Genomic DNA, 12,132 nt, shown 5'->3' with positions numbered 1-12,132 from the left:
GCGTTATGTTGCGTTTGCAGAGCCACTGATGTACCTAAACAGTAGAAACCCCCCACAAGTGACCCCATTTTGGAAACTAGACCCCCCAAGGAACTTATCTAGATATGTGGTGAGAACTTTGAATGCCCAGGTGCTTCACAGAAGTTTATAATGCAGAGTACTGAAAATAGAAAATATTTTTTTTTCCACAAAAAAAGATTTTTTTAGCCCCCAAGTTTTTATTTTCACAAGGGTAACAAGAGAAATTGGACGCCAATATTTGTTCTCCAATTTGTCCTGAGTATGCTGGTACCCCATATGTGCGGGTAAACCACTGTTTGGGCGCACGGCAGAGTTCAGAAGGGAGGGAGCACCATTTGACTTTTTTAGCGCAAAATTGGCTGTCGTGTTTGGAGACCCCCTGATGTACCTAAACAGTGGAAACCCCACAATTCTAACTCCAACCCTAACTCCAACACACCCCTAACCCTAATCTCAACACGATCCATAATCCTAATCACAACCCTAACGATAATCACAACCCTAACCCCAAAACAGCCCTAATCTCAACTGTTGTGAATTTGCTTTTTGGCTCCCTCTAGTGGTTACTTGTGATTTGACTCTGGGTATGTCAGTCATCCCTTGTATGCTCACCTGGGCCGTTAGTTCAGGGGTGTTGCTATATAAGCTCCCTGGACCTTCAGTTCAATGCCTGGCAACGTTGTAATCAGAGCTAATCTGTTGTGCTCTTGTCTACTGATCCTGGTTCCTGCTAGATTAAGCTAAGTCTGCTTTCTTGCTTTTTGCTATTTGTTTTTGTTTGCATTTTTGTCCAGCTTGTACTTAATCTGTATCCTGTCCTTGCTGGAAGCTCTAGGGAGCTGGTGTTCTCCCCCCGGGCCGTTAGACGGTTCGGGGGTTCTTGAATTTCCAGCGTGGATGTTTGATAGGGTTTTTGTTGACCATATAAGTTATCTTACTACATTCTGCTATTAGTAAGCGGGCCTCTCTTTGCTAAACCTAGTTCATTTCTATGTTTGTCATTTCCTCTTACCTCACCGTTATTATTTGTGGGGGGCTTGTATCCTACTTTTGGGGTCCTTTCTCTGGAGGCAAGAGAGGTCTTTGTTTTCCTCTTCTAGGGGTAGTTAGTTCTCCGGCTGGCGCGAGACATCTAGCGACCAACGTAGGCATGTTCCCCGGCTACTTCTAGTGTTGGCGTTAGGAGTAGATATATGGTCAACCCAGTTACCACTGCCCTATGAGCTGGATTTTTGTACTTCGCAGACTTACCTATTTCTCTGAGACCCTCGCCATTGGGGTCATAACACTCAACCCTAACCAAAACCCTAATCAAAACACCTAAATCCAACACACCCCTAACCCTAACCTCAACCCTAACCTCAAACCTAACCCTAATCCCAATACACCCCTAACCCTAATCCCAACCCTAACCTTAACCCTAATCCCAACCCTAACCCTAATCCCAACCCTAATCCCAAATGTAACCCTAATCCCAACCCTAATCCCAAACGTAACCCTAATCCCAACCCTAATCCCAAACGTAACCCTAATACCAACCCTAATCCAAACCCTAACCCTAATCCCAACTCTAACCCTAACTTTAGCCCCAACCCTAACCCTAACTTTAGCCCCAACCCTAACCATAACTTTAGTGTTATGGTCCCAATGGCAGGGGACTTCAGAGATTACCGCAAAGTCTGCAAAACATAAATACTCGCTCATAGGGAAGTGGTAACTAGGCTGACCATATACCTGAACCTAGCACAAACACTAACAGCAGCCGGGGAACGTGCCTACGTTGATCCTAGACGTCTCGCGCCAGCCGGAGAACTAACTAACCCTATCAGGGAAAATAAGACCTGTCTTGCCTCCAGAGAAAAGACCCCAAAGTAATACAAGCCCCCAACAAATAATAACGGTGAGGTAAGAAGAAAAGACAAACGTAAGAATGAACTAGATTTAGCAAAGAGAGGCCCACTGACTAATAGCAGAATATACACTCACCGGCCACTTTATTAGGTACACCATGTTAGTAACGGGTTGGACCCCCTTTTGCCTTCAGAACTGCCTCAATTCTTCGTGGCATAGATTCAACAAGGTGCTGGAAGCATTCCTCAGAGATTTTGGTCCATATTGACATGATGGCATCACACAGTTGCCGCAGATTTGTCGGCTGCACATCCCAAAGATGCTCCATACAAGGCAGGATGGATCCATGCTTTCATGTTGTTTACGCCAAATTCTGACCCTACCATCCGAATGTCGCAGCAGAAATCGAGACTCATCAGACCAAGCAACGTTTTTCCAATCTTCTACTGTCCAATTTCGATGAGCTTGTACAAATTGTAGCCTCAGTTTCCTGTTCTTAGCTGAAAGGAGTGGTACCCGGTGTGGTCTTCTGCTGCTGTAGCCCATCTGCCTCAAAGTTCGACGCACTGTGCGTTCAGAGATGCTCTTAGGCCTACCTTGGTTGTAACGGGTGGCGATTTGAGTCACTGTTGCCTTTCTATCAGCTCGAACCAGTCTGCCCATTCTCCTCTGACCTCTGGCATCAACAAGGCATTTCCGCCCACAGAACTGCCGCTCACTGGATTTTTTTTCTTTTTCGGACCATTCTCTGTAAACCCTAGAGATGGTTGTGCGTGAAAATCCCAGTAGATCAGCAGTTTCTGAAATACTCAGACCAGCCCTTCTGCCACCAACAACCATGCCACGTTCAAAGGCACTCAAATCACCTTTCTTCCCCATACTGATGCTCGGTTTGAACTGCAGGAGATTGTCTTGACCATGTCTACATGCCTAAATGCACTGAGTTGCCGCCATGTGATTGGCTGATTAGAAATTAAGTGTTAACAAGAAGTTGGACAGGTGTACCTAATAAAGTGGCCAGTGCCAGTGAGTGTAGAAAGAAGACTTATATGGTCACCAAAAAACCCTGCAAAATATCCACGCTGAATATCCAAGGACCCCCAAACCGACTGACGGTGTGGGGGGAGAATATCAGCCCCCTAGAGCTTCCAGCGATAACAGGAATCACATTTTGTACAAGCTGGACAAAAAATAAGAACAATGCAAATGATCAAAAGTACGAAAGCAGGACTTAGCTTATCTTGCAAAGAACCAGGACCTGAAGACAGGAGCAAACAGAAGTGAACTGATTACAACGATGCAAGGCACTGGACTGAGAATCCAGGAAGTTTAAATAGCAACACCCATGGTCTAACGAAGCAGATGAGTACCAACCTGGTAAAAGACAATCCAAGTGCCAAATCACTAGTGACCACAAGAGGGAGCCAAAAGGTATAGTTCACAACAGTACCCCCCCTTTAAGGAGGGGTCACCGAACCCTCACCAAAACCACCAGGGCGACCAGGATGAGCAGCGTGGAAGGCACGAACCAAATCGGCCGCATGAACATCAGAGGCAGCCACCCAGGAATTATCCTCCTGACCATAGCCCTTCCATTTGACCAAATACTGAAGCCTCCGTCTAGAGAGACGAGAATCCAAGATCTTCTCCACTACGTACTCCAACTCGCCCTCAACCAACACCGGAGCAGGAGGCTCAACAGCAGGAACCACAGGCACAACGTACCGCCGCAACAAAGACCTATGGAACACGTTGTGAATGGCAAACGACACCGGAAGATCCAAACGAAAAGAAACCGGGTTAAGAACTTCCAAAATTTTATAAGGACCAATAAAGCGAGGCTTAAACTTAGGAGAGGAAACCTTCAGAGGGACATACCGAGAAGACAACCAAACCAAATCCCCAACACGAAGTCGGGGGCCCACACCGCGGCGGCGGTTGGCAAAACGCTGAGCCTTCTCCTGTGACAACTTCAAGTTGTCCACCACATGATTCCAAATCCGCTGCAACCTATCCACCACGGAATCCACCCCAGGACAGTCAGAAGACTCAACATGACCCGAGGAGAAACGAGGATGAAAACCAGAGTTGCAGAAGAATGGCGAAACCAAAGTAGCGGAACTAGCCCGATTATTAAGAGCAAACTCCGCCAATGGCAAGAAGGTCACCCAATCATCCTGGTCCGCAGAAACAAAACATCTCAAATAAGCCTCCAGTGTCTGATTAGTTCGCTCCGTTTGACCATTAGTCTGAGGATGGAAGGCAGATGAAAACGACAAATCAATGCCCATTTTAGCACAAAAAGATCGCCAGAATCTGGACACAAACTGGGATCCTCTGTCGGACACGATATTCTCCGGAATGCCGTGTAACCGAACCACATTCTGAAAAAACAAAGGAACCAGATCGGAAGAGGAAGGCAACTTAGGCAAGGGTACTAAATGGACCATCTTGGAAAAACGATCACACACCACCCAAATGACAGACATTCCTTGAGACACCGGAAGATCAGAAATGAAATCCATGGAAATGTGTGTCCAAGGCCTCTTCGGGACGGGCAAGGGCAGAAGCAACCCGCTAGCACGAGAACAACAAGGCTTAGCCTGAGCACAAGTCCCACAGGACTGCACAAATGACCGCACATCCCGTGACAAGGAAGGCCACCAAAAGGACCTAGCCACCAAATCTCGGGTACCAAAAATTCCCGGATTCCCTGCCAACACCGAGGAATGAACCTCGGAAATGACTTTGCTGGTCCATTTATCAGGAACAAACAGTCTGTCGGGTGGACAAGAGTCAGGTCTACCAGCCTGAAATCTCTGCAACACACGTCGCAAATCAGGAGATATGGCCGACACGATTACTCCCTCTTTAAGAATACCAGCCGGCTCCGAGACTCCAGGAGAGTCAGGCACAAAGCTCCTAGAAAGAGCATCAGCCTTAACATTCTTCGAACCAGGCAGGTACGAGACCACAAAGTCAAAACGAGAGAAAAACAATGACCAACGAGCCTGTCTAGGATTCAGGCGCTTAGCAGACTCGAGATACATCAGATTTTTGTGATCAGTCAAGACCACCACATGATGCTTAGCACCCTCGAGCCAATGACGCCACTCCTCAAATGCCCACTTCATGGCCAACAACTCCCGATTACCAACATCATAGTTCCGCTCAGCAGGCGAAAACTTCCTAGAGAAAAAAGCACATGGTCTCATCACAGAGCAACCAGAGCCTCTCTGCGACAAAACAGCCCCAGCACCAATCTCAGAAGCATCCACTTCAACCTGAAAGGGAAGTGAGACATCAGGCTGGCAAAAAACAGGCACCGAAGTAAACCGGCGCTTCAGCTCCTGGAAGGCCTCTACGGCTGCAGGAGCCCAATTAGCCACATCAGAACCTTTCTTGGTCATATCCGTCAAAGGTTTAACAATGCTAGAAAAATTAGCGATAAAGCGACGGTAGAAATTAGCAAACCCCAAGAACTTCTGAAGACTCTTAACAGACGTGGGCTGAGTCCAATCATGAATAGCTCGGACCTTGACTGGGTCCATCTCCACAGCAGAAGGGGAGAAAATAAAACCCAAAAAGGAAACCTTCTGCACTCCAAAGAGACACTTTGAGCCCTTCACAAACAAAGCGTTATCACGCAAAACCTGAAACACCATCCTGACCTGCTTTACATGAGAATCCCAATCATCCGAGAAAACTAGAATATCATCCAGATACACAATCAAAAATTTATCCAGATACTTCCGGAAGATATCATGCATAAAGGACTGAAACACTGAAGGGGCATTAGAGAGCCCAAAGGGCATCACCAAGTATTCAAAATGACCTTCGGGCGTATTGAATGCAGTTTTCCATTCATCTCCCTGCCTAATGCGCACAAGGTTGTACGCCCCACGAAGATCTATCTTGGTGAACCACTTGGCACCCTTAATCCGAGCAAACAAGTCTGACAATAGTGGCAAAGGATACTGAAACTCAACAGTGATTTTATTCAGAAGCCGATAGTCTATACAAGGTCTCAAAGACCCGTCTTTCTTGGCCACAAAAAAGAATCCCGCACCGAGAGGGGAAGAGGATGGACGAATATGCCCCTTCTCCAAAGATTCCTTGACATAAGAACGCATCGCGGCATGCTCGGGTACAGACAAATTAAATAATCGTCCCTTAGGAAATTTACTGCCAGGAATCAAATCTATAGCGCAGTCACAGTCCCTATGAGGAGGAAGAGCACTGGACCTGGACTCACTGAATACATCCTGATAGTCACACAAATACTCAGGAACTTCTGAAGGAATAGAAGTAGCAATAGACACCGGCGGAGAATCGCAATGAATTCCCTGACAACCCCAACTTGACACAGACATAGCCTTCCAATCCAAAACAGGATTATGGGTCTGTAACCATGGCAGACCTAAAACGACCAAATCATTCATTTTATGCAGAACAAGAAAACGAATCACCTCCCGATGTTCAGGAGTCATGCACATGGTCACTTGTGTCCAATACTGCGGTTTATTTTCCGCCAGTGGCGTAGCATCAATTCCTCTGAGAGGAATCGGAACTTTTAAAGGCTCCAGGACAAAACCGCAGCGTTTGGCAAACGACAAGTCCATAAGACTCAGGGCAGCACCTGAATCCACAAATGCCATAACAGGGTAGGAAGACAATGAACAAATTAAACTCACAGACAAAATAAATTTAGGCTGCAAATTACCAATGGTGACAGGACTGACAACCTTGGTTAGGCGTTTAGAGCATGCTGATATAACATGTGTAGAATCACCACAGTAAAAACACAGGCCATTCTGACGTCTATGATTTTGTCGTTCGGTTCTAGTCAGGATTCTATCACATTGCATTGAGACAGGTGTCTGTTCAGACAACACCGCCAGAGGTTTAGCGGATTTGCGCTCCCGCAAACGCCGATCAATCTGAATAGCCAGCGCCATAGAATCATTCAGACTTGTAGGAATTGTAATACCCACCATCACATTCTTAATGGCTTCAGAAAGGCCATTTCTGAAATTTGCGGCCAGAGCACATTCATTCCATCGAGTAAGCACGGACCACTTCCGAAATTTTTGGCAGTACACCTCAGCTTCATCCTGGCCCTGAGAGATGGCCAGTAGAGCTTTTTCTGCCTGAATTTCAAGATTAGGCTCCTCATAAAGCAATCCGAGCGCCAGAAAAAACGCATCAACATCCGCCAATGCCGGATCTCCTGGCACTAACGAGAAAGCCCAATCCTGAGGGTCGCCACGCAAGAAGGAGATAACAATTTTTACTTGCTGAGCTGAATCTCCAGACGAACGAGGTTTCAAAGATAGAAACAATTTACAATTATTCCTAAAATTCCTAAATTTAAATCAATCTCCAGAGAACAGCTCAGGAATAGGTATCTTAGGCTCTGACATAGGACTGCTAACAACAAAATCCTGAATGCCCTGCACACGTGCAGCAAGCTGATCCACACTAGTAATCAAGGTCTGAACATTCATGTCTGCAGCAAAGTTTCAAGCCACTCAGAGATAAAGGGGAGGAAGAAAAAAAAAAAAAACCTCAGAACTTCTTTTCTTTTAATCCCACTTCAGCAATGCATTAACTATTTATTGGCTTGGCATACTGTTATGGTCCCAATGGCAGGGGACCTCAGAGATTACCGCAAAGTCTGCAAAACATAAATACTCGCTCATAGGGAAGTGGTAACTAGGCTGACCATATACCTGAACCTAGCGCAAACACTAACAGCAGCCGGGGAACGTGCCTACGTTGATCCTAGATGTCTCGCGCCAGCCGGAGAACTAACTAACCCTATCAGGGAAAATAAGACCTCTCTTGCCTCCAGAGAAAAGACCCCAAAGTAATACAAGCCCCCAACAAATAATAACGGTGAGGTAAGAAGAAAAGACAAACGTAAGAATGAACTAGATTTAGCAAAGAGAGGCCCACTGACTAATAGCAGAATATAGAAAGAAGACTTATATGGTCAGCAAAAAACCCTGCAAAATATCCACGCTGAATATCCAAGGACCCCCAAACCGACTGACGGTGTGGGGGGAGAATATCAGCCCCCTAGAGCTTCCAGCGATAACAGGAATCACATTTTGTACAAGCTGGACAAAAAATAAGAACAATGCAAATGATCAAAAGTACGAAAGCAGGACTTAGCTTATCTTGCAAAGAACCAGGACCTGAAGACAGGAGCAAACAGAAGTGAACTGATTACAACGATGCCAGGCACTGGACTGAGAATCCAGGAAGTTTAAATAGCAACACCCATGGTCTAACGAAGCAGGTGAGTACCAACCTGGTAAAAGACAATCCAAGTGCCAAATCACTAGTGACCACAAGAGGGAGCCAAAAGGTATAGTTCACAACACTTTAGCCCCAACCCTAACCCTAATTTTAGCCCCAACCCTAGCCCTAACCCTAACTTTAGCCCCAACCCTAACCCTAAATTTAACCCTAACGATAGCCCTAACTTTAGCCCCAACCCTAACCCTAAGGCTACTTTCACACTTGCGTTGTGTGGCATCCGTCGCAATCCGTCGTTTTGGACAAAAAACAGATCCTGCAAATGTGCCCACAGGATGCCTTTTTTTGCCCATAGACTTGTATTACCGACGGATGGCCGCACGTCGCGTCCATCGTGCACTGGATCCGTTGTGTTTTGGCGGACCGTCGTCACAAAAAAAGTTCAATGTAACCTTTTTTTTGTACGTCGCGTCCGCCATTTCCACGCATGCGTGGCCGTAACTCTGCCCCCTCCTCCCCAGGACATAGACTGGGCAGCGGATGCGTTGAAAAACTGCATCCGCTGCCCACGTTGTGCACAATTTTCACAACGTGCGTCGGTACGTCGGGCCAACGCATTGCGACTGCCCCGTACCGACGCAAGTGTGAAAGAAGCCTAAGGCTACTTGCACACTAGCGTCGTACTCGGCCCATCGCAGTGTGTCGGGCCGACGTACCGACGCTAGCGTTGTAAGCGCCGCACAACGGGTGCAGCGGATGCTGTTTTTTCAACGCATCCGCTGCCCCATTGTGAGGTGCGGGGAGGCGGGGGCGGAGTTCCGGCCACGCATGCGCGGTCGGAAATGGCAGACACGTCGCACAAAAAAAGTTACATGTAGCGTTTTTTTGTGCTGACGGTCCGCCAAAGCACGACATGTGGCAATGTGTCGCTAATGCAAGTCAATGGAGAAAAAACGCATCCTGCAAGCACTTTTGCAGGATGCGTTTTTTCTCCAACGATGCATTGCGACGGAAGCCAAAAAACGCTAGTGTGAAAGTAGCCTAACCCTAACCCTAGCCCTAACCCTAAATTTAGCCCCAACCCTAACCCTAAATTTAGCCCCAACCCTAGCCCTAACCCTAATTTTAGCCCCAACTCGTCTCTCGGCAAGAGGAGACGCAGGAGGACCCGGGGACACCGGGTGAGTATGATAGGGTCCCCGAATCCCCCTATTTCTCTGTCCTCTGATGTGCGATCACATCAGAGGACAGAGAGTTACAGATCGCTTTTTTTTTTGCGGTCGCCGGTAAACAGTTAATTACCGGCGATCGCAAAACAGGGGTCGGTAAAAACCGACCCCGATCATGTTCTTTGGGGTCTCGGCTACCCCCGGCAGCCGAGACCCCAAAGATCTTCCGGGTCCCGGGCGGCGGGCGCACTGTGCATGCGCCCGCCATTTTTTCCCGGAAAAAAGATGGCGGCGCCCATCGGGAGCCACGAGGAGCACCGGGGGAGATAGGTGAGTATTGGGGGCCATCGGGGACACTATTTCTCTGTCCTCCGATGTGCGATCACATCGGAGGACAGAGAAATTAAATGGCAAATCGCGTTTTGTTTTTTTTTTGTTGCGACCGCCGGTAAACGGTTAATTACCAGCGATCGCAACTCGGGGGCCAGTAAAAAACCCCCGAATCATGTTCTCTGAGGTCTCGGCTACCCTCGGCAACCGAGACCCCAGAGAAAATCCAACTCTGGGGGGCGCTATTCACTTTTTCCACAGCGCCGTTAATTAACCTGTGTTATGCATGGTTCCTGGCTCCTTCTGAGTGATGGCTCTGCGTGCTCCAGAAGTGTCTTTTACCATGTAAGGGTATGGAGAGTCAGACCAAAGCGCCGTAGCCTTGCACTGTAAGAGACTTCCAGGCCACACACCGTGAGCTAGGTGGTCACAATTGTGACGTCACTGAGAAGAGGAGCAGAGCAGCGCTGGACACCGGAGCGAGGAGCAGTAGGTGAGTGTATTAATACGCTCACACCATACACATCATGGCAGGGCTTTGAGAGGTGAAACTCTTGTGTCAGGTAACACGGCTGTCACCGACACTATAGGACGCCGGCTCGTCTCCATACATTTTATCCAGTAGTGCCCATTATTAAACTATTGCACTTCCAGCAATCTGTAACCAAATTCGGACTTATATTAGAGACGAGCCGAAAGAAGAGAACCGCATGTTAAATAAATAAATAAGCTTTATTATAGAGTAATAAAAACATTGGTTAAAATGACCAAAAACAGAGTGCGCAGTAGGGGGAACTCCAATCCTATCCACACAATAATGGGCTAATACAATACAGTAACCAGAAGGATACCCTTGTTTATAAATATGCGTAAGGTAAGTAGCCTTATAGAAATTACAATGGGGTGTATCTCATAAGACAAAACGCAAGGGCCCGATATGTGGTCCTGTATATGTGGCCCTATCCTGGATCTCGTCATGTCTAGCAGACCGGACATTGGGTCTCTCCCACACCACCTCACCTCGCCCCCTGTCTGTCGGCTCCGTTCTGGGACCCCTACTCTTCTCCATCTACACCTTCGGCCTGGGACAGCTCATAGTGCAAACCGTGGGATTCTATCATATCTACGCCGATGACACGCAGATCTACCTATCCGGACCGGACATCACCTCCTTATTTACCAAAATCCAACGCTGTCTGTTATCTCGCCCTTCTTTTCTGCTCGCTTTCTAAAACTGAACATGGTCAAAACAGAATCCATCATCTTTCCCCCATCTCACTCTGCCCCTCCACGAGACCTGAACAATCAATGTCAATGGCTGCTCACTTTCCCCAGTCCCGCATGCTCGGTGCCTCAGGTTGATCCTCGACTGCCTTCTCCTTAAAGCCACATAACCAAGCCCTTGCCTCCTCCTGCCGTCTCAAACTCAAAAATATTTCCCGGATCCTCTCATTCCTTGACCCCAAAAACCCTAGTCCATGCCCTTCTTTCTCGCCTTGACTACTGCAGCCTCCTACTCTCTGGCCTCCCCTCTAGCACGCTAGCACCACTCCAATCCATCCTACACTTTGCTGCCCGACTAATCCACCTGTCTCCCTGCTATTCCCCGGCCTCTCCCCTATGCCAAACCCTTCACTGGCTTCCTATGGTCCAGAGGCTCCAGTTCAAAACCCTAACCATGACTTAGGCCGGGATCACACATGCGATAAATACGGCCGAGTCTCGCATGTTAATACCCCATTGCCACTGTCACTCAGGAGTGGAGCGTGCGACTGCATAGCAATAAATGGAGCCGCACGCTCTGCTCCTGAGTGACTGCTGGGTATTAACATGCAAGACTCGGCCGTATTTCTTGCACGTGTGATCCCGGCCTTACAAAGTCATCCACAACCTGTCTCCTCCATACATCTGTGACATGGTCTCCCGGTACTTACCTGCACGCAATGTCCGATCCTCACAAGATCTCCTTCTCTACTCCCCTCTTATCTCTTCTTCCCACAACCGCATCCAAGACTTCTCCCATGCTTCCCCCATACTCTGGGACTCTCTACCCCAACACATCAGACTCTCGCATCCCACGGAAACCTTTAAAAAGAACCTCGCCTCTTCCGACAAGCCTGCAGTGATCCTCAACCTACTGAACCGTCGCACAACCTGCCCTACCCTCTCCTAGTGTATCCTCACCCATCCCCTGCAGACTGTGAGCCCTCGCGGGCAGGGTCCTCTCTCCTTCTGTACTTGTGTGTGCCTTGTATCGCTCATGTTTATTGTACTTGTCTATACTTGCCCCTTTTCACATGTATATTTAAAAAACTGACCGTCCCATCCAAATATAGACTAAATGTGAGCAGGTGCTGAACCTAGTCACCAACTCAAACAAAAAAGGCAGCACACTGTAGCGCCAAAACTTTCAAAAATGAAAACTGAATTGCATTACTGCACTAGAAATATGAAAAATTGTGAAAGTTTAGCGCATAGATTGGCCAATTCATGTGTG

The sequence above is a fragment of the Ranitomeya variabilis genome, chromosome 2 (genome assembly GCF_051348905.1).
Source record: "Ranitomeya variabilis isolate aRanVar5 chromosome 2, aRanVar5.hap1, whole genome shotgun sequence".
Classification (NCBI taxonomy): Eukaryota; Metazoa; Chordata; class Amphibia; order Anura; family Dendrobatidae; genus Ranitomeya; species Ranitomeya variabilis.
Note: the sequence above shows the minus strand (reverse complement) of the source record.